Source organism: Ambystoma mexicanum, chromosome 10, assembly GCF_040938575.1.
Source record: "Ambystoma mexicanum isolate Mex_15411 chromosome 10, UKY_AmexF1_1, whole genome shotgun sequence".
NCBI classification, from domain to species: domain Eukaryota; kingdom Metazoa; phylum Chordata; class Amphibia; order Caudata; family Ambystomatidae; genus Ambystoma; species Ambystoma mexicanum.
Window position 1 is genome coordinate 883,088,819 of NC_090932.1, and position 27,790 is coordinate 883,116,608.

A 27,790-nucleotide genomic window follows, 5' to 3' on the forward strand; every position below is an offset into this window, starting at 1 on the left:
AACTCTGAAAACTGTGTTTTTAGTTGCGGTTACTTCCGCTCGCAGAGTGAGTGAGTTACAGGCACTTTCAGTTAAGCCTCCCTTCACTGTATTTCACAAGGACAGGGTTGTCCTTAGAGTTCGTCCTTCTTTTCTTCCGAAGGTAGTGACGGAATTTCATTTGGCCCAGAAGGTTGTTCTTCCGGCATTCTATCCTCCTCCGCATCCTGGTAAGGAAGAGGAGAGACTCCATAGGCTTGATCCTAGGAGAGCTTTAAGCTTTTATGTTTCACGCATGTCCCGGGTCAGAGTGGATGATCAACTCTTTATTGGTTACGCTGGAAAGCGTTTGGGTCAAGCTGTGACGAAACAGACTTTGTCTTGCTGGATTATTTTGGCCATCTCGGAGTGCTACCGCTTGGCGGGTAAGGACCCACCGGCTGGCTTGTGGGCCCATTCTACCAGGGGTATGGCTGCGTCTACTGCCCTGCAGAGGGGTGTTCCTATTCGCAACATCTGTGATGCAGCCACCTGGGCTTCAGTACATACATTTGTACGTCCCTATTCCCTCGATTCCATCCGAGCACAGGATCTGGCATTTGGCAAGGCGGTCCTTTGCTCTGCTATTTGATTGGCTATTCTAAATCTTGATTCTAAATTCTTTCCCTCCTCCTTGCTCTGGTACTGCTTTGGGAGTCTATCATAGATATGGAATACGTCGGAGGACCCAATCCCCTCGAAGAACAAGTTACTTTCTTACCTGGTAACGTTCTTTCGATGGGATGGTCCGACGACGTATTCCATATCGCTCCCGCCCTGCCTTCCCCGCTGCAGAATTTCTTTTGCGATTGCAGCTTACGTTCCGCAAGGCTTTGTGTCTGACTGGCAGTTGGCTAGTGTCACACGTTCTGGGGGAAAAAACTACAACTGAGGCTACTGGCGTCGTACGTCCTACTTATCACATCGGATGACGTCGGACGTCGGAGGAGGCCCTCGACGACGGCGCATCGACGTCATCGACGCAGGACGCAGACGCCGAAAAAAAAAGTTTCCGAAGCAGCACAGCTGTGGTGATTACATGTCATAGATATGGAATACGTCGTCGGACCATCCCATCGAAAGAACGTTACCAGGTAAGAAAGTAACTTGTTCTTCTCCATCATGGGTCTGGCATGGATTCAAACGCAAACCCTCCCTCCGACCCCTCTGCGTTTCTTCTTGGTCATACTGCCACTTTACATGCTTACCAAATCTGAAGATGGCTGCCAGAGGGGCGGCTTAGGGAGAGGACTCATTGGATGCGGGCTGTATGACCCAGACGACAGTGACTGGTTTAGAGGAGAAATACAGTTTGTAAGTGAAAGTGAAACTTTTTTTTCTTTTACGGAGGATTCTCAGCTGACGACAGGGAATATTCATGAGCATGTGAATCCATCCCGGACTCATGCTTGAGTACATTAGTTACAGGTAAGTAACCTAAACTTTACCCCCTATACAGTGGTGAGCTAGAATTGCATAACAACATTAATACTGGAGACACTACTCCAGTACTGGGTTTAACTTATCCAGCACTACAAGTAGCCCCAAAATCAGACTGGACATTGATGGAATGGATAATGTTGGCATGTATTTGTACACACAAACCTACGTCCATAGGCAAAATGGGACACGTTTATTCAGACGTGTGTCTGTATGCATACACTTTGGAAGGGTAGGGTTGGGTAATTTACAATCTAATTGCATGTGAGAGGATATGAACAGTGTACATAAATATAAATAGTGGCTAGAGCTGGGCTTTATTCAATTGAGAATTGCTCCACACAGCACTGTAACTGTTCACTTTAAAGTTTTTTTCAGAAGAGCCTTATTTGTTAGTCAACGACCTGCTGTTCTTGTAAACCAAGATATGACATTCAAACCCTATGTTTAATTCCGCCTTAAAGACTCAGGGAGGGATCATTATTGCAGGATAATGATCCAACACCAAGTATGGCTTGAGGCGAGGTCGAGGGCCATTTGCTTGGGAACAGTCATTACTCCAAGCAATAGTGACCCCTCCCGAGGTTTATAAGGCTATTAGCGCAAAGCGGTAGTGGAAATACATGTTTGAGTTTTGTTGGTTAAGTAAAAATGTTACTTTAATAGTGAGCAAAGTAAATGGGCAAACTCAGTAAATTAAATGTGGTTTCATTATTTAGCATTTAAATAAAAAGGTTGTCTTCATAAGTTAGGTATTTTAATTGGGTTTACATGAGTATGCATTAGGCGCCATATAAAAGTACTCGGTTTATAAGAACGTGAAAGCATATTCCCCTGTTGTAGCTTTCTCTCTGGTGTGTTAAAAGGATGTTGCGGTGGAAGTGTCTTATTGTAAGAAATGTTGCCTGGAAATTGCATTGTGGTTTCCCTGTCTGCTTTTCAGGTCAGAATATTCAGAATGCAGTCAATACCAGTAGTTATTGACTGCATTCTGAACATTCTGATGGGTTGAGAGGCGGGCCATGTGCTAACTGTTATTACAAGGACTTTGTTTATTGTTAGAGTGCCAATTCATATCAATTTTTTGTTCAATACAGTTAGAAATACTTTGTTCAAAAATGTAATTCAGTACAAATATATAGCAATGACACAGTAAAAGCTTGGTTATCCAGATCCACTGGTGCCAGATAACCTTGCCCGCCGTTCTGTTTATGGTCACTCTCTCACCCTCTTTTTTTATCCAGCATTTCATTATCTAGAATGCACTGCTACCAGTATAAACAGGTGCAGGTTAGTAAAGTGTTCTGCTTAATGGCATGACACATGACCGAGCTTGGTTTTATTCTGGTTCTCCTAGATCAGCCTTGCAGTACGATGGCTGCTATAAACCTGGATAGGTGTGGATACGGTTGATACTCGGCCATATATCCTTATCGTAAAGAAGATCAAACACTGTTTAGCCACCACTCAGATGTTTCCCAAAAATATTTTATCCAGTATGCTGATAACGTATCTTTACGGCATAATGTCACACATGGAAGATATTGCTCTACTAGACCCGTTTACAACATGAACTATATCAATTTTAAAGGTGCAGCATCTTCTTTGAGTGTTATTCTTGCTAGTGAATTATACTTTTTATTTATTAACAAGGTGTTATTTCAAACGCTGCATATTGTCAACACCATAAACACAAAACATGTATCGTAATTGAATGTATTACTGTGTTGGGGTATGAAATGAACAAGCCAAGGTGTAGCTGTGAGTTAGATTGACAATCCATTTCAAACCGCACCTTGGATAGATCTGCAACTGCTCACATGAGTAACGGATATTTGGTATCTGAAGCTGCAGCATGGTAAGATTTAGCTCTGCAGAAAACCCTTTCTAAACTGTTTGCTTGAGAAAGCAAGACACAGAATTAATGTATGACTGCATCATTGCAGCAATTCTTCCCCAGTTAGAAATCATTCTGGATCAGTCACATGAGAATCAAGAGATGATATTGGCCTAAGATACTTTGACCACTTGTCTGTCAATCTCCAGGGATAGGAAGCCAATGAATTATGTTAACAGGACTCAAAAAGCTGAATAGTCTACCGTGGGATGACTAAAAAAGAAAATGACACCCAGTCCTGCATTCCAGGAGTGCTTCGATTCACTTACCGGATGTACTAAAAACAAAGAATGATGTTTTTTTGGTGAAATGTTGATCTCCTAGAAGCTATAGAACTAAAGGCTAGTCCAACCTTCAGGGAGATGGTAGCCAGACGTTGAACTTGGCACCAGAGAAAATTGATTAGTCATGAAGTAACTTTTCGATCTTATAGTTCTCCATAGCTAGAAAGTCAAAGTGGGACTATGGAGACTTTGGTTGCCACTCTGGACTGCCTGCCCTAGTTTTACAGTAAATTAAGTTAGTTTTTCAGCACAGAAAATGCAACAAGTCTGCCATGCAGGACTTTATTTCAGCAAACTTAAACCCAGTATACAAATATTGGTTCCTGTTCTGACCCAAGTATTTTATGCAATTGCATCTACAAATAGGGTACCAGACAGTTATATGTAGGAACCCCTTGTTCCTTTATATTTAAGGGATCCCCAATGTTGTATACCAATTACCTTTCTAGGTGTTAACTCTAAGGTCTTTTGAGGGGTCAGAGTTGAGAGACAGACACAAGGGTGCCAGTTGCTTTTATCCAGCTAATAAAAGCGGTTGGAAAAGGCCTTACTAGCCCTAACTGAGTGTTTTCCCTCCCTCAACCAAACCAACTAATGAGAGAGTTGTTGTGAAGGTATCCAAATTAATATTCACTGTCCTCTGTCCAAAGCCTATAAGTTCTACAAAACGGGAAATAAAGTATTCTTTGGCTGCTTTCTTGCAGCCTTTTTCAATTCCAGTAAAGAAAGTTCCAATGAACAGCAAAATCTGTGTTCCAAAATGTTCCACAAATCATTGACAGGGTTCCTTATCCTGAGGGGTAGAGGGGATGGTTTCCTTCCACTTAGACCGGTCTACAAGTGCCAGCGGGGACAATCCACTTCCCCTGGTCTACTCCACTTCTCTCAGCTCCCTTGCTGGCATCTTTGTGCTGGGTGGATTTTCCGGCCACTTGGTAGTTCTGCATGATCCTGCAGTGAGCTCTGGACTCTCACGTTTCTTGGCCACTTTCCTGGGCCTTTTTCCTCACTTTCTTTAGCTTTCTTTTCCATCTGATCCAAAGCTATTCCACCGGTGAAGGTATCGCAGCCACCGGTCTTGCGGCCGGATGCTGGAGAAAGGGGCTATAGAAAAGGTCCCGAAGTCGGAAAGAGGATAAGGAACCTATTCCCGTTTTTTTTGTCATCAAAAACCTGCACGGAAAATGAAGGCCCATTCTGGACCTAAGGCCTCAAAAAAAAAAAAAATAATAAGTGATACGCCAAAAGTTCAGGATGCTAAGATTGCAAAACGTTATTTGGACAGTGCAGCCGGGGGAGTTTCTGGCGTCATTGGATCTAGAAGATGCTTATTTCCACATCCCCATGCACCCCAAACATCGCAAGTGTCTACGGTTTGTTGGCGACGATGAGCATTACCAGTTTTCGGTTCTCCCCTTTAGCCTCAAGTCGGCTCCCAGAACTTTCACCAAGTGCCTGGCTCCGGTGGCAGCTTACCTCCGTAGGGAGGGACACCATGTTTATCCGTACCTGGAAGACTGGTTGGTCAGGGGGGCGACTCGTCCGCGGGCATCAGTCTTTCCATGCGGCTATGCTCCTGTTGTGTCTGGGCTTTGCAGTCAACTTTGCCAAATCTTGTCTGACGCCCTCCAGGTACTTGGTTTTTTTGGGTGCCCATTTTCATAAGCAGCTCAATCTGGTGAAGCCATCTGTGGAAAGGATAGAGAAGGTGTTGTCCCTGTCGGGTTCCTTTCTGCCAGGAACGTCGATCATGGTCCTAGTATACATGTCTCTTCTCTGCACCAAGTTAATTTTTAGGGCGCCTGGTGGGGTCCTGATATACCCAGGTGGGTACAAGTATAAATATCAAAAAATCAGGATGAGAGATCCTACAGACAGCTGCGTGGTTCTGAAAATGTACATTTATTTCAAAACACAAGATTTTTTTGAAGATGAATTCTCTATTAATTTACAAAACTTTCGATAAGCACGAAAGTGACAGCGGACAGGAATAATTATATACAGTGGAAATACAGGTAAGTATGAACCTCTATAATGTCGAGGTAAAAACTCCACACAAGGGCACAGGCACAAATGACAATAGGGTAGACCTACAGTTGAACAAGGTGCACCCGGGACGGAAAATGGTCCAGGGGGTGATTAACACAAAAGTGTAAACAACGCTATCTACAGAACATACACAAAGGGGTTTAGACAGTTGTCAAAGGTGATCGACACAGGAGTGTTTCGGCCATGGAGGGCTGGATTCAAGCCCGTCATAGTGTTGGCCTTCATCAGGATGAACGCAAGGTGTAGTACTTTCCGTTATATCTGTGGGAGAGATAGGTGCTGTAAGGCTCTCAGGGTATTTCAGTAATTTAAGAATTAATTAAAATGGCTCAATGGTGCCATGATGATATATCAAAAGGTGTATCAGTATACAGCTTACCTTCTGTTGGTATAGCAGTGGTGATGCTGTGTGTAGACAATCCTTTATTGGTTGCTGGATTGTGGGTGCATGTAGCACTCTGGGGTAGCCGTGGGTTCCTGATGGGTAAACTTGTCTCAGGATCCGGGTGGCTGGAAGAGGGCCTATGTAGGTCCCAAATCTACGGGTGAAGGGGGACCACAAAATGTAAGTTTCGCCCAACACTAGAACATGCTACTGGTAACATTGGTGAGTGTTCCAGTGACCTAGGTAGGTGTTGTCAAATGGGGGGAACCAAAAGAGGTTAGACTTGCCCACTTGACAAGTTTCTTAGTGGCGATGGTAAGTACTCGTGGTGGTATGGAGCACGGACATCGAGGGTGTTGTGACCCTAAGTAGCATTGTTTGGGGGCCCACTCTAAGGGGTGATCAGCTGTGGGAGAGAGGACTGCACCCTTGGATGCTGCTAATGCAGGTTTTACCTCACCGTGGTGTTAGTAACTGCCATGGATTGTGCTTGTGTGGGCGGTGTGTGTGTGTCTGGAGGAAAAACAGTGGCGCTGTTATCCGGTGACTAGAGTGGTGAAAGTCACAGCTCGAGTGCTAGGACTCGCATGTGTTGAGGGGCTCTGGGTGGTGTTTACCAGGAGTGAGAACGGTAACCAGTAATGGCAAGGAGTATAACAAGCCGTGCAGAGCGCACCTACATGACAAATCGTAATAGTGAAAGTGAAATTTAAAATGACTGCCTACGTGAAGGTAACACATACATAGTGCATAGAATGGTGTGGTCGTCCCAAGAGGTGAGCATCCTACTGGAGAGTTGCACTACAGAGCACAAGGCTGCAGAAAAACCTACAGTGAAATGAGAAGGTTCAGGCGTCACCAAGGCATCAACAGCATGAACTGGTTGCTGTGCGAGTCCGGACGTACGACCTGGTAATAAGACACCCACAAACGACTAAGGAGCCAATGGGGTGAAGGGTGTGAGTGTCAGGTCGAGAGGAGTATGCCTGGTCCAATCACCAATGTCCACATGATACATAGAAGTAACCAATCGTGGACGGGCCGGGAAACGAAAGTGAAAACGGCCGCCTCGTGAAATGGAAGGGAGGCGGAGTGTCCTACGTGGAGGCACGGACTACAGGGAACCCTGGTAATCATGGGAAATGTAGTCGAGTGAGTGCAGTAACCGGACTTACAGCAGTCTGATACAAATGCATGTCTTGGATAGCACGGGAAGCAATCCTATATAAGGATGACAAGATTACTGGAGGGGAACCAGGTATGTAAGCAGTTGCATAAATCATAGTCGGGTAATCCTACATGAGGAAATGGCTGAACAGGAGTACCCGCCTGGTCACATAGAAACCACTGAATATTACCCAGACATTTTCATGCATCACATCGAGCACTCCTAAATAGAAGAATGGCTGAACATAAGGACACGCCTGGTCAATATAACATGCATATTGGAACAACTGAATTAAACCAAAACCTTTTCATGCATTATACATTAGTGTTGGGGTCATGCTTGTCTAAATGGTCTGGGCCGCTAAATGAAACGTAAGAGTCTATTAATGTATGGACTCATTGGAGGCTGGTCGGGTGGGCTTCTCTGCACCATGGCATCCTTCATCCCACTCATCCCGAATTGTTGGCCGTTCATGCGGCCAGTGCAGGAGGTTCTCGCTTCAAGATGGTGACAGGTCCTCGGTTCCTGGTCCGACAAGGTTGTCATATCCTGGGCGCTGACAGACGCCCTGCTGTGGTGGACTCGCTCTGACAACATTGTGAGCAGTATGCCCCTGATGGAGCCAGATTTTTCACGATTTTGACAGACGCTTCCCAGGTGGGTTGGGGAGCCCACCTCGACCAGTTTCAGATCCAAGGCCTATCGTCCGCAGGGAGGCTTCGTTGCACATCAAAGTTCTGGAGTCGAGGGCAGTATACTAGGCACTGAAGTCTATCCTGCCCCTCATTCAGGGCTCTCTGGTATGGGTTCTGATGGACAACACCACAACTATGTTTCATCTTCGCAAGCAGGGAGGCACGCATTTTCAGCCCCGTCCATGCAGGCTCAGCCGTTGGGCCATAGCACACAAAATTCACCTTGTGGCTTACTATTTGCCAGGGGTTCAGAACGAGCAGGCGGATGCTCTCAGCAGACAATCAATTAAAATGCACGAATGGCGGCTAAAGGAAGACCACGTGACGAGGATATTCAGGAAATGGGGGACTCCCCAGCTGGGCCTGTTCGCCAGCCCAGAAAACAGGCAGCACGGTGGCTCATCCAGACTTGAGGGGGGCACGTTCTCATTCCCGTGGACGGGCCTGGTTGCATACGCATTCCCTCCATTTCCTCTGATCCGGAAAACGATCCAGATGGCGTGCAAAGTGCCATACAAAGTGATCCTGTTGGCCCTATTTTGGCCCCGACAGACCTGGTTCTCGGACCTTCTTCCTCCAACAGTGGACGACCCTCTTCATCTGGGGTCAGAGCCGGATCTTCTGTCCCAGAACGAAGGAAAGGTGTGGCATCACAACCCCGGCTCCCTCAGCCTTGCAGCGTGGCTCCTGAACACTCCGAATTTGGACACCTGAGTATTCCCTGGGACTGTTGCCGCATCTTGGTAGCTGCAAGGGCGTCGTCTACCAACGTGTCTTACAGCCGAAAGTGGAAAATGTTCTGTGTCTGGTGCTCACAGCAACCAGACTTACAGCCGTTGCAGGTTACGCCCCCACAACTCCTGCCCTATCTTCTGCAATTGGCAAAGGGGGGGGGGGGGTCTGGCGTTGTCATCGATCAAGGTACACTTGGCTGCCATCTCCAGGTTCATGAGACAGCGCAACTCTACACCTCTGTTCAGCGATAGATTAAGCATTTCCTCAAGGGCCTGTTCAGGACGTTTCCCCCGAAGATATTTTTTCCATTCTGGAGTCTCAACTTGGGGCTCTCGCCCCTCATGAAACCTCTGTTTGAACCCATGTCCACGGCGGCAGTGAAGTTTCTCACGTTGCTTTTAGGGTGGCCATTACGTCTGCCAGGCAGATTTCCGAACTTCAGGCTCTGGTTATCGACCCGCCGTATCTGAGGTTCATGAGGGACAAGGTTCTCCTAGCTACTAATCCTCACTTTATTCCTAACTTTCCGAAAGAGTTTCATAAGAATGCTTTTTAGCTTTACCTACCTTTATCTGAAGGTGTCCACTCCGGAAGAGAAAGCGCTAAATTCCTTGGATGTCAAGAGGACTTTGAAGTTTTACCTCGACGGGACTCACTCCTTCAGGATTTGAGACAGCTTTTTGTGGCTTTCGGCCCCTCCAATAAGGGGAAGCCGATTTCGAAGCAGGGCCTTTCCCGTTTGGTATCATCTACCATTTCCTTTTGCCACAAAAAGGCTGGTAAGCCGTTGCAGTCGACTCCCAGGGCCCATTCGACGAGGTCCACAGCGTTGTCGGCAGCACTGTGGGCAGGCATGCCACTCAGTGACATTTGCCAAGCAGCAACCCGGGCGGTGCTGCATACCTTCACCAGACACTGTCTGGGTCAACAGCATTCGGAGGATGTACAGGTGGGGCGTGTGGTCCTCAAACGCCTCTTCCAATAAGGTAAGCCCCGCAGCTTCCGGGGGTTGGTTTTACTAATGCTTTCAGTCTGAATTGCTGAAAATGTATGTTTCTCTATGGTTGGTTTGTGGATGCCTGAGGCATGGGTCTTGTTTGCCTGTTATGCACCCCCAGGTTATTTTACTGCTATATAGTCTATTCACAGCATGTGAATCCATGTAAGATCCAATGCTTGAGAAGGGGCTAGTTTCTTACCTGTAACTCAATTTATCCAACATATCGAACATTTTGCTTCAGACACTTTTCCAAATGTTGCCTCCTTCTAGTACCTACTGTAGTGAATCGGGTTGAGCATGAGTAAATGAGGGTGTCTACAGAGTACATTTTTTGCATCCAAACATAACTACGATCTTGCCCCAGATAAAAAAGGAATACATGCAAAATTTGGTAGATGTGTTCAACGGTGTGGATTTGTATAACCGGACAAACATAATTCAGCTTTATATATAGAGATTACAGTTCCCAATAGGTGGTGATAATGCTGGGAAATGTTAATCTTTGCTCTTCAACCTGCGCAGGTTGCATTATCAGATGGATCTCCGTTTCCTGCTGGTAGCTCTGTGGTGGTGGTCTGTGCTTCTGTGTATAAGCTCTATAAATGGTGACAATTCTGAGGAGGTTGTCCCTTCCCTAGGAGAAGACCTTTCCCATGGGGCTGCAGTACAATGGGCCCCCTGGAGGTGGTGCACCGGGGGAGGATCACATGTGAGAGGAAGCCCCTTATGGGATTAGGGACAAACATACCCAGAGAAAGGCTATTCCAATGATTTGGCACACCCTCCCTCCTTCCCCAGACCAAAGTCTCCTTCACTGTTCCAGACAGTATTAATATCTGCTATTGTGACACTAACCAACCTAATGTGTCAGAGCTGACCAGCAGCCCTGGAAAGAACAAATGCTTCCCATATAGCTCTACTATAAGTACTGTGAAGATGATGACCAGGAACAAGATGATCACTCCCTAGAACCAGAGTGAGCTTTCTAATCTCCCCTTGATTGGCCCATGGAAATACAGAACTGCAAAGGGAAGTCAAAAGAGAGAGCGCCATCTTCCAGTGAGGAAGTCCGGGAGATGCCGATACAATGTGCAGGGAACTGCAGCAGGGGACGCCGAGCATGGAGGCGAACAGGAGTGAGAAAGAAGTCAAATGAGGAGGAGCTCCTTTGCAAGCTGCCTGAACAAACCACTGGGCGTGCCCAAGTCCGACCCCCCCCCCCCCCAGAGAGTGTAGCCCCATCCCGAGAAAGTAGAAGGGAATGGCGAACTTGCCGCCAACGAGAAGGGATAACTGAATGAAGATTGATTGGGGGGGGACGCTGCTGACCGCAGAGAATGCCTGAATGCTTCCTCAGAGGGAAGCACCGCTACCTGGAAGGTGCGCACTATAGAAGCAGGTACAAGGGCAGAGCGACAGGTGCTGGAGGTCCAGGAGGTCTCAGCGAGAAACCGTAGAACAAGAACAAGAGGGTCTGTGACTCTGAAAGAAGCAGAGACTAAACATGGGAGCATATGGTTGGCAGGAGAGTAAACCATGTAATTGCAGCAAAGCATTGTGAGTCTTGGGACCCACACACATAAGAGCCATATATAAGAGGGTCTGGGACCCTGACAGAAACTGAGATAGTCCGTGGAGGACACCCGCTTGGCAGGAGAGTAAACCACGCTATTGCAATCACCCATTGCAAGTCTGGGACTTGCACCCACATGAGAGTTTGAGAATAAGTGGGTCAAGAGCACTGGAAGTAAAAGAGACTGACCAGAAGAAAACCCATGCTTGGCAGGGAAGTATACAACGCTTGTATGATAAATAACTACGAATCTGGGACTCGCATCCTTGTGAAAATATAAAAGTACAGTGACCTTTACCCAAGAAGATACAGGGTCTGGAATCCAAAGAGAGGAACGTAGAACCAAACGGAATACAGGGGAAAGGAGCAAAATTCGAATCCTTGGAGTGATACATTCTGGAGCATTTCTTTTGTCCTTTTGATCACCCGAGACATTGGGAACTTTTCTGTTGGGCAGATCTATCATGAACACTTTACTTTGGGAAGAGGTCATCCTCGCACAGTTGTTTTTGGTTGTTGGTGTTACGACAGAAGTAGACATTTTGGGACACAACAGTAAGATACTTTTTATTTTGACATCCTGTCATATTCACTAGTTTTCTTTGAGGCAGGGAAACCCCTCTTAGCTTTACGGACAGAGGGGCATTTTCCCAACCCTTTACTGGTTAATAAATGTTTATAACCAAAATCATAGCACAGTTGTGTCTGAGCATTACTTCTGCACCCTTACATATGGGATATTGACCACATAACGCAGCTATAAACTCTCTTGAAAATGTTGCATTCCATCACGCAAGTCTGGGTATGTCCCTGAAGATTGATGAAGCTCCCACTGTGTACCACCTCTAGGTACATCACTACTCTGACTAGTTTGCCCTATAGTTGGCTGGCTTCATAAGGCCGCACAGCCTCCACCGTGCCATGGGCCAAAGTCAGAGGTTTGACGTTGTCACATAGGACAGAAGAAATCCTGTAAGTAATTGTTTCATGTATTGCATAACGTTCTGGAAATAGTTAAAACCTAGGATTACTCAGGTGTTAGATTCCCTGCTTTACTTTACTTGGTACCTCACATACAAAAACAGTGGTTAAAGAAACAACACATTCATACCTTTCACTAAGAGTTTAGTCTCCCATGCAATGCAATGCCCACTGTTGGTTTATAAACCAAAATCATGCCCAATCGCTCTATATACAGCTACCATTTGGGGTTTAGGAAAAGAATAAGAAATATAGGCCGCTGAGACCCACTTATTTTTAGATGTTTGCTGTAGTCAACATCAGAAGAAATAACACGTTGGTATTTGGGGCTTCCCTTTTTGTCAATTGAAATTCTTTTGAAACGTTAATGTATTGCCCCAAGATGATCACATCTGGGATCGCAAACATCACCCAAAGGCATTTAGAAAATGTCACATTCTGCTTTACTACTTGAAATCACATGGTTAAATAATGTTCTGTCAGTTCAGTAACCGCTCAGCCTAGAAGTCTGGTTTAGTGTCGGGTCTCTAATCTCAGCAGGGGAGATGAGAGAAATGACCTGGAATGCCTGGGTCCAGTTTGAGTTACTCCGGACCTCATTGAAGCAGTTTTCCAGTATAATGACCACACACAAACGAGAACCGTGGTTAGATATTTTACTGTACACTTGCACAGAGATGGACTCCCCAGGCTCTGGCAGGAAAAATTAAGAGATAGTAATTCTGGGGAAATGTTAAAACTATCCACACTCTTATATGCTGTGCAACTCTGATTAGACCCTTATGGAAATGGCACAGCATTTTGCACTTTTCTGTGCTTGGCACGCCTATCTAAAGAAAAGTCTTCTAATCCGAATTCCCAAGAAAATGTGTTTTGTAAATTACAGAGAAATGTTCAATGTTCCTTCTTACCATACAATCGGCCTCCTCTTCCATCCTAAATATCTTCCCTCTTCCTCCCCTCCATCTCTTCCTTCTTTCCCTTCCTTCGAATTTCTTTACAAATCCTTTTCATCTCCCCACCCCATATCCTTTCTAATCATTTACCGTCCCCCTGGCCCTCTTTCTTCCTTCTATGATGACCTTGATCATCTCCTTTCTCTCATCTCTCCCTCTCCTCTCACTGTACTTGGCGACTTTAATCTTCACCTCCCTTCTCCCCCTCATTCCTCTCCCCTTTCAGCCATCCTTGACTCCTACCTTCTCTCCCCTCTTCCATCCTCTCCTACTCACTCCTCTGGCTCCACTCTTGACCTTATCTTCAACTCTTCCTACCTCTCTTCTACTGTCTCCATACTTCCAATTTATCTCACTGATCATGCTTTACTCTCCTTCTCTCTTACTCCCCTTCCCAACCCTTCTTCTCACAAGCCTTCCCCTTCCATTTTTTCACGACGTGACCTTCCCAACTTTGATCCCTCCCCTTTCCTTGACACTTGCTCTTCTTCTCTCCCCTCTCTCCATGATTTCTCCTCACTATCAGCCAATGATGCACTCTCTACCCTCTCCTCTTCTATTTCCTACTCTTTTGATCGACTTCACCCCCTCTCCTTCTTCCGACCAACCCGGAAACCCTCTCAACCTTGGCTCTCTCCGCAACTTCTCTCCATGCGGCGTCTTCTCTGACGTCTTGAGAGACTCTGGCTCAAATCCCCTTCGCTTTCCAACCAAACCTCTTATTTTTCTTACCACTCTCTTTATGACTCTTGCCTCTCCTCTGCAAAACGCTCCTACTACTCCAACCTTCTCCAATCCCAAGCCTCCCACCCCTGCCGCATCTTCCAAACTCTCTCTCGTCTTCTCTCTCCTCCCACCCCCGATCCATCAGCCTCTTCCAACCTTTCTCCCTCTGACTTTGCAAACTTCTTCTCCTCCAAGATCCTTGCCATTCAGCAAAAAAATAATTGCTCCTCTAACTCCCATCTTCTCCCTTCTCCCCCTCTACCTGCATGACTGACTTCTCCCCTGTCTCCCCTTCTGACATTTCCACCCTCGTCTCCAAAGCCCACCCCTCTTCTGCCCCTACTGACCCTTTCCCTTCCCTCCTTATACCTAAAATCTACCCTCTTCTTATTCCCTACTTAACTTCATTCTTCAACACCTCCCTTTCCTCTGCTATCTTTCCCTCTGCTTTTAAACATGGCACTATCATTCCTATTCTAAAGAAACCCCCTGCGTACCCTCTGCTCACCTCCAACTACCGTCCTATATCACTTCTCCCATTCCTCTCTAAACTTCTCGAGCGCCTTGCCTACTCACAACTCTCAACCTTGGTCACTAATCTCTCTCTCCTTCCTCCCTCCCAATCCGGCTTCCATCCTAAACAGTCTCCTGAAACTGCCCTCATTTACATCCTTAACTCCCTCCTCTCTGCTCGACACTCCAAGCAATCCTCTGTCCTTATTCTTCTAGACCTCTCTGCTGCCTTTGACACTGTCGATCACCCCCTTCTTCTCAATACTCTCTTCCTTTGGGTTCAAAGGCTCTGTTCTTAACTGGCTTTCCTCTTACCTCTCCTTCCGCTCATTTACTGTTTCCTGGGGAGGTCGCTCCTCTCCTTCCCAGCCTCTGGTATATGGAGTACCCCAATGTTCGGTACTTGGTCCTTTCCCTTTCTCACTCTATTCCTCCCTCCTCGCCCCAGTTATCTCCTCATTTGGCATTTCTCACCATTTCTACGCCGATGATACTCAACTCTTCCTCTCCTTCTCTTCCTTCTCTACTGACCTCCATCTTAAACTCTCCTCCTGTCTTACTGCTATAAAACATTGGATGTCTTCTCGCTTCCTTTCCCTTAACACTGATAAAACTGAAGTTCTTTTCTTCCCCTCCAACTCTCCTCCCCCTTTCATTCATTTTCCCCCTCCTAATCTCCCTATCTCGGGCCACGCTCGCAACCTAGGCATCCATTTTGACTCCTCTCTCACCTTTTCCCATCACATCTCTCTCGCGTCTCGTGCCTGTCGCTTCCACCTCTTTAATATTCGTAAAGTCCGCCCCTCTCTCACTTTCCATGCTACTAAACTCTTAATCTCCTCCCTTATCTTCTCTCGCCTCTTCTACTGCTCCTCCTTACTCTTTGGACTTCCTACTTCTCATCTTGCCCCCCTTAAATCTATCTACCACTGTGCCGTCCGCACCCTCTGTCTCCTCTCCCCCCGTGACTCCATCTCTGCTTCCCTTTCTTCCCTTGGCTGGCTTCCCTTTCACTCCCATCTCAAATTTCAATTTCTCTGCCTAGTCTTTAAATCTCTCCACGGTCTTGCTCCTCCTTATCCCTCCCCTCGTTCTACACTCCCTCCCGCTCCCTTCACTTCCTTCTCACTGTTCCTCCTTCCCCTTGTGCCTCATCCCGTTTCCGCTCCTTCCATCTGCTAGCCCCCCTACACTAGAACTCCTTACCTCTCTCACTCCGCTCTATTTCCACCTTTTCCTCATTCCGAACTTCCCTCAAATCTCTCCTCCTCCATTCCCTGCCTTGAAACCCCTCCCCCTTCCTTCTCCCCTCCCTCCTTGCCTTATCTCCTTGATCTTCTCCCTCCCCATCTCTCCCCTCCCCTTCCTTTCCCTTCCCCCTCTTCCCCTCTCCCCCTCTCCCTCTCAATTCTACTGCACTTCTCTCCTTCTCTCCTCCAGTTAATTGCTCTACTTATTGTTTTGTTGACCTGATTCTCAATTTGTGAATTGCTTCTACTGTTACTGTTGTAATGTTATTATCTTATGTATCCTGTTGTTATAATGTACAGCGCTATATAAACAAAAATAAACACAAATACAAATACCATGAACAATAGTGACTAAAGTCACACTTTTTATAACAGAGACTGTATGTATGAAATATAACGATATTGAGCCTTTTGAAACCTTTTCTGCTAAGGCACTTCCCAAATCAGCTTCAATCTATCACTTTAGAATGGAATTATTCCCATTTTCAGCCGGTTTATAATTCACTAATGTCACAGTGGACTCCACAGAGGACAGACCTCATAAATGTATTTCAAATATAATTATAATTGGTTATTTATAACATGCTTAATATCCAGAGGTTTCTAAGCATGGACCCGGGGACCGAACCTGTGTTTCTCCGCATGGTCTTGCTTCCAATGCGAGCGCGTTGCCCCCTGAGCTATCCTTCCGAGAGGCGAGCATTCTTTATTTTGAATTGTGCACTAAAGTTAGGCAATTAAACAGGAAGGGTCAGGAAAACAAAACTAAAACGTCTTACCTCAGAAATGATTTCCCAGGTCTCTTTCTTTGGGTCACTCCCCAGTTTTGCACTGCCTTGTAAGCAGTTTGTTTGTATAATGTCCTGTTCCCCAGTGGGTCTTTACCTGCGGCTGCAGGTTGGGCAACCTTTCCTCCTCACCATACCAACACTCATCCCTGTGGGCCTCTTCCTAGGTGTCAGCTCTGACCCTTGGGCTCCGTCATAAAATCTCTTTGCTGTTCTCCCACAATGTTGTTTCTTCTCCCAAACCCTTACAACAAGGATTAAACTGGTATTGTCTTATTTTTTGGCTGTAGCTGGCTCTGTGCCTACAAGGAACATCTCAACATCGACTCAACATCTACCTGTGCTTCTGTCTCCTCCTACCTTCCTAATCCTCTCTGTTAACTGACTCTGAGCCTTCCCCTTCTCCTCGGGTTCTCAACCTCTAACCTCTTCTGGATCTCCCTCTTCTTGATGATCTTTTCACGTTCTTCTGTCCTCTCCCTCCTGCTGCAGCCTCATCTTTTTTCCGTACTGCCTTTCTGCTGCTCCTCCTCCAGCCCATTAGCTCTCTCCTCCCACACCTTTGGGTCTCTCTACACCTCCTCCACCCTGAGCTCTCTGTGCCCCTCCTTCGTCTCATCTACCTTCAGCTCTCTGCACATTCAGTCACAGTCAATAATGCTAATACTATTATAATAAACATTTAAAATGCAATGAAAGTCACTAACAAGGAGTTAAATAGTTTTCCATCCTTGCAACCACGTAAAAGATTTAAATAACCAAGAACTTTGATTCTGCTGTAACTTATAAAAGTTTAAAATGGAGAAACTCATCTAAAAATGATTTAAGGCAAAATAGGTAAAAGTAGTGGAAAGAGGACCAATAAATAGACTGTCCTCACAGCCCCCCTTCTCTAAATGTTGGCAGTGGGCACCCAAAAGGAGTTTACACTGCCTTCATGCTTTCCATATAAAAGTTGGGTGGCAACAACCACAACTTCACTTGTGGTGGAGAAAGCCCACACTAATGATTCTTGGCCGCCCTTAAAATAGGTCTAAGCATAGTATAGAGAGAAGAGTAAATGGGCTACTGTTTCCTGGTCTCTTCCACAAGTGCAAAAACATTTGTGCGGTTCGGGCCAATTCCTTCTGATCGGAATCAAGCTTAAGGGCAAAATACCTAATGCAATGTTAGCTCTTGGAACGAGATATTGTCTAGGTAGTGCTCCATCTCATCATGGCACCAAAACTTTAATACAGCTTTAGTATAGGAGTAGAGGGCATGGTAGGTTAGAGCCATCATCTCCTTAGAACTCATTTTGATTATCTTAATATTGGCCTTGACATTCAAATTTGGGGAGTCCCATAACTAGGCAAGGCGAAATTAACCTAGTAGACTGTCTGAACCAAGGCAAGGATAGTGCATCTCTCATCGCATCCCACAAATTAACCTTGCAGACATTGTCCCCCTCAGCGATCCATACCTTACCCAATAACGACCAGTTTTAAGGCGGCCTCCTTGCTCATATGCTTAAGGGCCAACTCTGTGTACTAAAAGGGTTGAGAAGAATGCACAGAGACTTAACCAGGGCTGTTGCAAAGCAGTTCTAATGGATAGTGTCCTCCGACAGATTCATCATCTTTGATATATTCGTAAATTTGCTTGCAGCTCCGGAAACATTTTTCATAGTAGAGGGTGCCGTGCGTAGTCGACTCGTGGCCCTTGACGGCCTCCGTCCTGCTCTTGGCTGTGATGTTGACAATGGTATAAGTAGCTTGCTCTGTGCCTGTTTCCTCAGTTCCGTTTTTCCGCATGTGCCGAATGCTTCAGACAGTTCGTCGCTTCAGCGTTTTTTTTTTCTCAATACTTTTTTTAAAAGGTCTACTCCGAAAACCTTATTTAAGAGCTGTTCGGATTGTGGAGCTAAAATGTACATTACAGACCCACATCGGATATGTCTTTGGTATTCAGGGGGTCACAAAGTCTACTACTGTGGCTCGTGCCATTCGATCATGGTGAAGGCCTTGAAGGAGACGAAAGAGAAGCTTGCTCTAGTTAGGCCCCAATCCAAGTCGCCTTTGACTACCCCTTCGAAGAAGAGATCGTCGGACGAGTCCAGGGATATCGTCCCTGCGGAAGTTAGTAAGTTCTCCAAATGCTTGAAGAGCTCTAGCTCGGTCTTGACACTCATCGTCTCACAAGAAATCAAAGAAGAGATGCCATTGTTCATGTTAGTCTTCGTCTGACAGAAAATGGGTATGTTTTCCCAGTAAGTCAGCGTCTAGAGCTGACTGGGAGGAATTCCACCTCCAGATGCTGGTTGTTTTTAAGAAGGCAGCTCCAACCACCCCTTCAAAATGACCCTATCACACCTGGTATGGCCGAGAAGGCGTCTTTAGAGACCACTACTCGTGCGCCCCAAGAGCCTGGGTGGTAAGGTTCCTGGGCTTGTGTGAAAGGAGGCTTCGTCTCGTATGAAATCAAAGCCGAAACCCCCCCCTTCTTGACTCAGTCGAGGGAGCCGTCCCATCAGCACCGAAGCTATGGAAGTCGCTGATACCTTCAAAAGAATGCTCAAAGGCATTTAAGCCGTTACCCCGGACAGACTTTAAGTCTATGGGGTCAATTTTCAAGGAGGACGATGAAGTCCCTTTTGGCCTACAGTTTGGGAATTCCAATGTACCCAAAGAATTGATATTGAAGGATTCTAAGATGACAAATCTTGTAGATTCTCTGATGGATGCTAGTGGCTTGGATACCTCTTCAGAAACTGACTTTGCCACTCCAGATTCTGCACAGGTCAGTCATGGGTAAGGTCACAGAATATCTGTTTTACAAAGGTAGCGGGCGCCCCTCTCACTGTGCTTAGAGAGGCTCAGCTTCACCTCACTGATGATGCCCAACAAGGCTGAAACACGTGTATGGGGTTGCTGATGGTACTCTTGTTCAGAGAGGAATTGCCATAGCATTTCGGTGCTGGACTGCCCTCGTGGGTGGGACAAAGACTGATATGCAAATGGATATTTCCCATCTGTGAAGGTACAGTGAGCAAAAAGCAATGGCTGCGAACTCTCAGTGTGGTTAATAACCACTGAACAGGTTATCATGCCTTGTTCTTTCGAGAGAGGGGCGCCTGCTACCTTTTTTGTATCACAGAATATCTGGGTTGGGGTAGACCAATGGCAGTCTTTGAGAAGGATGATCTCACTAACATCCTGGATAAGGACACACTAAAGGATTCTGTATTGCAATTTCACACGGCCTTGAGAACCATGGTCCTGGAGAAATGGTTGAAGCTAGATATGACACTGGCAGTCACTAAGGATCTTGCAGAGACATCCCACCACTGAGAGCTTGGGGGTTCAGGCAACCATGTCAACTTCATAGGCGACTGCCTATCCAACTATCCCTCCAGATAGGGACAATAAAAAGTTTGACACCTTAAGGAAGAGGGTGTTCTCTTCAGACGGCAGACAGCATGGCCCTGAAGGCCATCAACGCAACTTGTGCTCCATTCAAGTATGCACGCACCTTATGGGATGGGGCGGCGTTGGCGGCACAGCACATCCTGGAAGGGGAGGAGAGAGAAGGCTTCTTAAGTCATGTACAAGATGGCAAGGATGCCATGTGTCGGTCTCTCCAGTGTGGCTTGGATACATCTGACAGTGTAATTCGAGCCATGGCAGGCGAGCTCTGTCACTAGGAGATGTGCATGGTGTTATGCTGGTTTTAAGAGTCAGGAATGAAACTCAGAAACAAGTTAGCCATGTTTTTGGTTAAAGACTTTTATTAAAAATAAAAGGGTTGGGAAAAGGCCTCTCTGACCCTGTTGTGTACAAGGAGTTTCCCTAACTAAACCAAAACTAAGGATCTGTCTGTGTTAGGATGTCAAAATCAAAACTGTCCTTGTGTCCAAAAGTTCTATTCTGACCCTCCCACTATAAACTAAACACAAGGGTGAAAAGGGAAATGTCTTTAACCTTTGATGCCTTTTGAAAAAGTGTTAGAGAAGAAGGAATAAGTAGCTCTAACTCAAAAGTTATTTTGGGATAAAGTCATTGTTCCAGAGGGTAGCTCCCTTTTACTCTTACGTCCCATCCCCTTTCCCCCATACTGTATGGGCGCCCGTTGCGAGGGACGGGGGACGGAACCTTTTTCACCAGAAAAAATATTCTTCGCCTTTAAATTTAGAGGCGCGCGGCCCTGGGAGCATGCGTTCGCCTGACTCTGCCCCCCGGCGACATTGGAACGCGCTGAATTCACCAGCGCTCTTGGGTTTGGCTTCAGCCATGTAATTCCACGCGCGGATACTTCTTCTCTTCTGTCTTTTTATCATTCAGGTACTCGGCCCTCAGGTGTTAGGCTCCTCCCCAGCGCATGTCGACTTCTACAGGGTTCAGTAGGTGTCCATCCTGCGACAGGCTCTTTCCCACTTAAGATCCCAACACCATCTGCCTACATTGCTTTGGCCCTGACCACGGCTGGCGAGCTCGTACCGCGTGCTATGCGCTTTCTTTGAGGTCTCTGAAGACAGACTAGCCAGGCGGAGGGAGCTCTTCCATCGCCTCCAAAGGACTGGAAGGACTTCGTCGAACATCGATCCAGGCCCAAGGTAGGGCCACTCTTTTCCAGCGCACCCCGCAAGGGAGACTCCCTCCAAGGACTCGCCCACGGGGTAGGAACCGCGCAGGTTCTCATACCAGCACAAGAACCAAGGTGAAGTCAGCTAGCGGCCGGTAGGCCGAGGGGTCAGTGGATCCTCCCAGTGACAGTGCCGAGGGACCGCAAGGTTCTTTTACCGGGGTTACTCCCGAGGGGCAACACCATAGTGCCAGCATCGTGTCCGAGGGGGTGCCTTCACGCAGCACTGAGGGCAATATGCCTTCCAGGTCACGGACTGCGGTGCGGGATAGGCCTGTTACAACACCAAGCTTCTTGGACGGGGCTGGTTCCAGCGAGCCAGGCAACTCGACTTGGGCGTGTGGCACGCAGCTCATCAAAATGGCCACCGCGCCCGACAAAATTGCGGCTCATCCAATAAACCCCTCTTGCGGAGCGGGTGGAGGAAAGAGTCACAAAGCAGGACTGGTGTCAGCCAGGTGTGTGGCCTACAGTATATCCATCAGCAGCGCAGCACTGGTTTCCCTTGCACCCCAGGCAGATTGTGCCCCCGGTCCCATCTGCCCTCGGCCACTCCGTTAATATCACCTGCCACCTCTGCAGCCTCTGAAGACAGGTTCTTTGAAAGGTTCCTAGGGCTGATGCAAACTCCCCAGAGGGTGACCATCCTCCGGGATGCAACAGGGCCATGTGTCCTCAGGTCACCTCACCGGCACCCATAGTTATTCCTCCAATGGCTCCGGTGCCACAGGCCCCAGCACAGATGCCACTGCCCAAGCCGGTTCCTCTGATTCCGGCTTCCCTGCCTCCCACAGTACAGGCAGTTCCATACCAGCCTCTGCAGCAGCCACCGGCTCCCGTCTACACTCTGCAGCCCACGGCCCCCAGCAATCTTCCACCAGCTCCAACCCCCCAGAGCCTGGCGGACACGAACGAGGAGGAGGAACCCGACACGCCATCTTCAGCCAGGGCATTCCTGGAACGCTTTGCAGGTTTGGCCTTACTCAGCCCAAGGTAGAGCAGCCCGAGGAGGGGACTTAGCAGAAGTCCTCTCCCTAAGACCCCCTACCAAAATGGAGATCCCGATGCAGAAAGACGTATTTGCCCTGGTCAAGAAGGGGTGGCCGTAGCCACACTTGGCCCAGCCTGTCACTCTGCGCCTCAACGCCAAGTACAGGCAGATGGTGGGGAACGCACTCTTGCTTTCAGCGCATCCTCAACCGCACTCTTTGCTGATAGCTGCAGTGTCACTCTATTCCAAGCTGCAGTCCTCGGCCCCACGTCCTTGATGCTGCTAGGCAAGGAGGAGAAGATCTTGGAGGCGTATGGGAAGAAGCTGTACTCCAACACCTCCTTGCACCTGCGGGAGGCCAACGCAGCTGCCATGTTGGCAGCCGTCAACCAAAGGCTCTGGTGGGAAATGGCGGACTTCCTCCCAGAATTTCCGGCACAGAGCCAAGCGCGCTTTAAGGGAATCCAGGCTGTTAGCCCAGGACATTATGGAGTCCACCGTGACCCACATCGATATCTGCATTGCCACGGACATGAGAAGGTTTAATCCCGATGTTCAGGAACCCATATTGGACCTTCTCTTCAAGGGCAGTGACCTCTTCACTCCACCACGGATGATGAATTGGATAAAAATAACATCTCACAAACCGCAAAGTCTTCATTCTTACAAAGGCCATGCCCAAGGCCTACACCCAGTTGCAGCAACGCTCCGACAAGGGCGTTTGGCGGGTTCCGAGGTCTCCAAGAACGGAGGTCCAGACAACCAAACCGTTCTCAGTCAGCATCGGAGGAAACAACAAAAGGGGGGGAAGGGGCAAGGGGGTTTTCCAATCCCCCTCCTCCACAGCAGAGGGAAAAGAATCATGACACGTCCCTTCGGGTCCACGTGTCTCTGGTTGGGGGTTTGCCTTTCACGTGCAATTTTGGGCACCAGAATTTTCCGGACCCCTCTCTGTAGTCGCCACGGGATACCGCCTACCGGTACTTCCCTCTCCTCCCTGCCTCTCCCACAGATTGGGACAGCAACTCTGCTGGCGGAGATCCGGACGCACGGCAAGAGCCAGACTGTGGAAGAAGTCCCAACCTCCCAGCAAAGCTTGGGCTTTTATTCTGGGATTTTCGCCATTCAGAAGAAGAACCAGGCTGGCCAGAGAGTTGTGGTGGACCATTCCACTCTCAATCTCTCCCTCCCTCTGCAAAAATTCAAGATGGTTACTCCAGCTCTTATTGAGGAAATACTGGACAGGGGAGACTGGATGTGCTCCCTGGATTTGAAGGATGCTTACCTACACGTCCCGATTTGGCAGCTGCATTGTTCCTTACAGCGCTTTAGGATCAGGGGCTTCCAGTTCCAATACAAGGTGCTACCCTTTTGCCTCAACTCGGCTCCCAGGATATTCACCAAGTTGATGAATGCAGTGGCAGCCCTGCCCAGGGCCACCACGTCTACCCATACCTGGACGACTGGCTAGCCCGGGCTACCTCTCCGGAAGCGGTTCAGCATACTGCCTCTGCACTGAGGAACACACTCCACGACCTGGGGTTCACTATCGATCTCAAAAAGTCTCAGCTTCAGCCCACGCAGATCCTTGCCTTCTTGGGCCTCATCTGGGACGCAAGCTCTTTGAGAGTCTTTCCCTCGTAGGACAAGATTGCGCCCATCAAGAGAGCTACAGCTCACTTCCTCTCCAGGCCCGTGTCTTCAGCCTGGTGTTACCAACACCTACTGGGGCTTATGGCAGTGGTCCTTTTGGATGTGGCCCATACAAGACTCAAGAGGCAGAGATTACAGCTGCACTTCGCAGCCTCATGGAATCGGGAGAAGGGCTCCCAAGAGGAGCCAGTCAACATTCCCCCCTTTCCCCTCTCTGACCTCCACTGGGGGTCCGCAGACTTCACCCTGAGGCAGGGCAAGCACTTCCGGCAGCTAGCCCCTCAGGTCACAGTTACTATGTACTTGAACGCCATATGGTGGGCTCTGAAGGCCTTTCTCCCTGTTATCAAGGGCAAGTCAGTTCTTATCCAGACAGACAACTCCACCAGCATGTACTATGTCAAGAAGCAGGGGGGCACCAGATCCCCTGCACTGTGCAACTTAGCAGTCGGAATGTGGGAATGGGCTCTGGAGAATGACATTTACCTCAGCGCTGTCCACCTCCTGGGAAACCCAACCAGGAAGCGGACAGGCTGAACAGACTGGGGGCTTACAATTACGAGTGGCAATTGAACAACCTGGTACTAAAAGAGAACTTCCTCAGATGGGGGCATCCCCAGGTGGATCTTTCTGCCTCCCGGGACAACAGGTAATGCCAACAGCGCTCCTCCTGGCAGAGGCAGGGCTCCGGCACCATGGGCGACGCATTCCAGATCCAATGGAACAACAGAACGGCATATGCCTTCCCGCCCACACTCCTAGTCCACAGGGTGAGCTGCAAGATAAAGGAATCCTGGCACCTCCGCATCATTTTGATAGCTCCCTGGTGGCCGGCCAGACCGTGATTCTCCGAGCTCCTCAGCCTTTCAGACAGACCACCCATTCACCTACTGCTGGGCCCAGCTCCTCTCTGGGCCCAGCAGGGGGGCAGGGTACTCTACCCTGCGCCTCATAAGCTAGCCCTCGCAGCGTGGCTCCTGAGCAGGTCCTGCTGATACACTTAAGCCTATCTCAGGCCAACCTAGAGATCATCCAGGGCGCTAGAAGCAAGGCTACTAGAAGCCAATATAAGAGTAAATGGTGCATCTGGCGGGCCTCCACAGGCTTTACATGCCTATAAATAAGCACACCCGGTGTGGGACCTTATTGTTGTGTTGGGCGCCTCGGCGCACAAACCTGTTGAGCCTAGGGTGCCTGCGGACATCAGGCTGGTCACCATAAAGACAGTTCTGCTTGTGGGCCTCACCTCAGCTTGCAGAGTCAGCGAGATCCAGGCTCTGGTGGCATCAGAACAATACACCACTTTTCACAGGAACAAGGTCGTCCTGCGGACGTACCCTGCTTTCCTACCCAAGGTAATCTCCTTCCATCTCAACGGGGAAGTAGCGGACGCCTTGTTTGTCACTTTCGGTGGGTCAAGTCCAGGTTATCCAAGGCCGCCTCAGCAAGGGGATGATTGCGGCCATCAAGGCGGCCTATGAGGGGCAGCACAAACCAGTGCCAGCTAACTTACATGCCCATGCGGTCAGAGCCAAGGCCACGGCCATTGCATTCCAACTGCTGTGCCCGTGACAGGTCATCAGCAGGGAGGCTTCCTGGTCACTGTTACGCTCACCTGGTCTCGGCGGGGACGTTGAGGCACCGTTGGAGCCCTCCCTGGATTTGACTCCCCAGGATCGATTCTCACCCCCAGCTGCTGCCCAGTACACTATTCTGGATGCTGATACTGCCCCTGCGGGAACACGAGAGGTAATAAGAAAGGGGTGTAGGTATCGTGACTCTCTTCGGATCTTTCGTGCAAAAACGAGGTGAGTAAACATTTACCCATATAGGATCACCTGGTATTTAGTGAGGGCAAGCTCTCGGTCCTGCTTCTCATCAGCAGGGGCGCTTCCTGATGGCCCAGTTGCTTCACTGGGCCGTTGATGTGGTGGACCAGACCGGCTGTGACTGAACCACTTTGAAGGTAAGAGTTTTCGTGTTGATTATTGTTCATATGAGTATTAATTCCATGTCACATGATTTAAGTTTGTTCTCTTATAATGTCTCTTTCACTCCTACAGGTGATGGCAACCCAGCGTACCCGTTGCGCCGGTCCAAGACTTTTCCCCAAAGAGGATGACAAGTTGGAATCTTAAGGTAAGTGCGAGATGCGATGGCGCGCGACCTTAAATAATGTCCCTATCAGGTTTCTAACCTTTATTCCTGCTTTTCTCCTGCAGGGATGATCTGGCAGCGTCCTGAGAAGAGTTGCAGAGCGCGAACCTGACGGCGGGTGGAAGAAGTCTGTGACTGCGATGAAGCTGACCAGTGAGTTGGAGATCGAGTCGAGAGCCAGGTAAGTGCGCACTGGCCGGTCAAGGATGGAGTCACTGTGAGTAGGTAAGAGGCGTTTCAGCGATGATTCGGCTGGTTCTGATGGAGAAAAACCGGGTAAGTGTGCTTCCATGATGGTTTTGCTGTTTCTGACAGTAAGATGCTTCTACGCGATGGTTTTGCTGTTTCTGCAGGTAAGATGCTTCTCTGTGATGGTTTTGCTGGACAACAGGTAAGTGGCTTCTCCAAGCTGGGTCGTAGGAGAACAGGCAGGATGCTTCTCCGAGATGGTTGCACAGGAACATAGGTAAGGTGCTTCTCAGGCGGTGGTGAGCGTTACGCTGCTTGGGCAGAATAACGCAAAGCCTAGGCCTGCGGGCGGGGCAGGCTTAAATAGCCTGGTCTCGCCAACGCCCCCTTGCTCTGCTAGATGGTTCCACCCTGCCACTCCCAAATCCTTCTGCACGTGCAGCTTCTTGGATTCCTATGGCCACGCCAGGCCCAGATGCAAGTGGCTGACTGAGATGAAATGGAATAGCACGTGCCCAGGGGAAAAGGTGTGCAGAGCACACTTTCTTGCGAGTCTGGTGCCAAAGGCGCCAGAACTGGGTCCAGCTAGACCCTTTAGGGGATGAGGGCTGGGGTTCCAGTCCAGTGGCCATGACGGTCACCCCTTTGATTTTCTGTAAACACTACTGTTTGGACGCCGCCTCTAGGTCAGACGCGGCATTCGAGCAGGCGGTTCTAAGAAACCTGTGTTCTTAAGGAGGGGCTCCTCTCCTCCCTGGCACTACATTCAGTTGTAATCGCCCATACAGTATGGAGGAAAGGGGACGGGACGTAGGAGTTAATGACTAATGACTAATGTACTCATAGTCCTCCCCTTTCCTGAACACGTCCTACCATCCTCCCCGTAATAATCACTGTCATTAGGCAATCCTAATATTGTCGATGCATCAAAAGGGACTGAGGAGTTGCGCCGGTGGGCAGAGTCAGGGGAGCGCATGCTCCCAGGATCATGCCCCTGCACGATTTCTAAATTTAAAGGGGAAGACCATCTTTTCTGGTGAAAAAGTTAGTTTCCCATCCCTAGCGAGGGACGCCCATACAGTATGGAGGAAAGTGGACTATGGACTAGGAGTATTATAATTTCTTTAACACAAATTCCTTCTTTGGTCAACAAAAAATGTCATCCTTTAACATTTCTTGTTGGTTTGCAATTTCCCTGGTATACTACCCTGCCAGGATATCTCTTGCACTTGCAATTGCCTGGTGTACTCTTCTGCCAGGACTTCAACTGCCTGGTATATTTCTCTTGCAAGGACTTCCCTCTTGTGTTGCAGTACTTCTTTATTTCCAAAACTGCATATACCGTTCGTGGTTCGGTTTATCTGTTTGTTTCAGTGTTTGTAAAAGCTTTTCACCACACTTGCATATTGTGCACTCATATGCTACTGGGGTTCTGGTCTGCACTCTTATTGTTTGTCTTTCCAATCTCAAAATGGCAAGACAAATGGCAAATGGTTTGTCCTTCACTGGGGATGGTTAGGGTGCAGAACTTGCCTCTACCTTGAATGCCTCCTGTCGTCACTTCCCTGGCAGAGAACTTTGGAATAGTCTGTACTCCCAACAGAGTTCCAGAGAATACTCTCCTTGCGACTCCAAAGATGAATCAGAGCAAGAGGGGGTTCTCTGTTTAAAGGCAAAATGTCAGAGGGGATTGGTCCCAAACCAGCCTGCTGTAGTGAGTCC

The 27,790-nt window shown here is 48.2% G+C and overlaps 1 protein-coding gene across 28 annotated transcripts in view; it reads left to right on the top strand.

The window, feature by feature from the left end:
- DLG1 (discs large MAGUK scaffold protein 1) overlaps positions 1-27,790 on the top strand; it is a 2,685,689-nt gene that overhangs the window by 2,194,520 nt on the left and 463,379 nt on the right. The gene's annotated exons all lie outside the window — the stretch shown is intronic.